This window comes from Hyalella azteca, unplaced genomic scaffold, assembly GCF_000764305.2.
Source record: "Hyalella azteca isolate HAZT.00-mixed unplaced genomic scaffold, Hazt_2.0.2 contig4222, whole genome shotgun sequence".
Taxonomy (NCBI): domain Eukaryota; kingdom Metazoa; phylum Arthropoda; class Malacostraca; order Amphipoda; family Hyalellidae; genus Hyalella; species Hyalella azteca.
In genome coordinates, this window is record NW_025934443.1 from 244,595 (window position 1) to 246,184 (window position 1,590).

Consider the following 1,590-nt stretch of genomic DNA (forward strand, 5'->3'; position numbering starts at 1 on the left):
GTGAAATGGCAAGGTCATTAAACGTGGCTAAATTAAATGACGAGTTAATTAAATCCAAATCGGTTAAATAAGCCATCTTGAAATTATTAATAACAGCTGCCCAAATATGCCTCAGGCACTCATAACTAATTGATGATCTGATCAAGCAGGCCCCAACTCAACTAAAGGAAAAACATGTCGGGCGAGTATGATCAAGACAGAATAAAACTGTTATTATTAAACTCGTAAAATGTTATTGACAAACTCATAGTACAAAACAATCGGGCACTGTTTTTACACAAGAATTTCGCAGGCTCACACGAGCTTAGATTCACGCTTAGCAATGGCCGCCACAGTCACCCACAAGCTTTTCGGTTCAACACAACACAGTTCAGCCAATCTCACAAATAAATGTTCTCGCTCCTACTGGATGTCAAATACAATAGTTCAGGCACAATTTAAATGATTGTTTATGCTAATAACAAATTTTAATCGCGAACTAAGAGCACAAAAAGCTGCAGCGTTCTCGAGCCGCAGAGCACGTTCAGTTTGAATGAAGGGCGGCGTCGGTTCTGTTTCCAACTCGCGGGAAAATCCTCGAGGTTGGCGAGAAGTTTCTGTTTCCTGTTCCTTCGCGTTAATATTCATTTTATAAACGCGACAGACCTGGAAAGTCAAATGTCGTCTCCCTCTCAATCACACAGTGTCAACAGGCGTAATAGGCCCTTTGGGTGATGAGACTTCAGATGAAGATCTTACTAATAAGCTGCATTTGGCTGGATACCATGATGCCTCTGCAATGAGGATATAAAAAGATCCAAGAAAAGCTGATGGCGGCGCCATCAGCTTTTCATAGCTTTTTTTTCAAAATGGCGCTGGCATCCCCACATGACCTCAAACTACAGTTCATTCCAGGTCATCGAGGCATTGCTGGGAATGAGGAAGCAGACCATGCAGCATCACTATCTTCCCCAGGAGTGAAATGTGCTGAATATGCTGATGATGTTGCTTTTTTCACCAGGGATGCAGACATGCAGGCCGCTTCCACTAGGCTGCAGAACCAACTTGATATTTTTAGCAAGTGGGCTCGGCAATGGGCCTTATGCTCAATATAAACAAAAACAAATGCATGTATTTTACCAGCATGTATTTTACCAGGTACACTCACTCTCTTTACTGTGTAATGTCCACCCAATTGAAGTAGTTTCCCAATTTCATTATCTTGGGGTTTCCTTGGATGCTTCTAGACTATGCTGGAAAATGCAAGTAGAGGCGCTGAGAACATCATGTCTTCCAGTTGTGAACATGCTGAAATATATTGCCCACAGACAATATATTTCAGCATGAAATATATACACAGGTGCGCAGATCAGCTCCTCCTACTGAAATTATATAAAACTTTAATCCTCAGCCGCCTAGACTATGCAGCCCCACTCTTTGCTGCTGCTGCACAAACACTACTTTAAAAACTTGATATAATCCAGAACCACTGTCTCAGAATCGCCTTAGGAAGTAGAAAAACCACTCCAGTTCGATCACTCAAGGTGGAAGCTAATACCCATCCTCTTTCGATCCATCATCAAGAGCTACTGTGTCGATACTATCACAGAC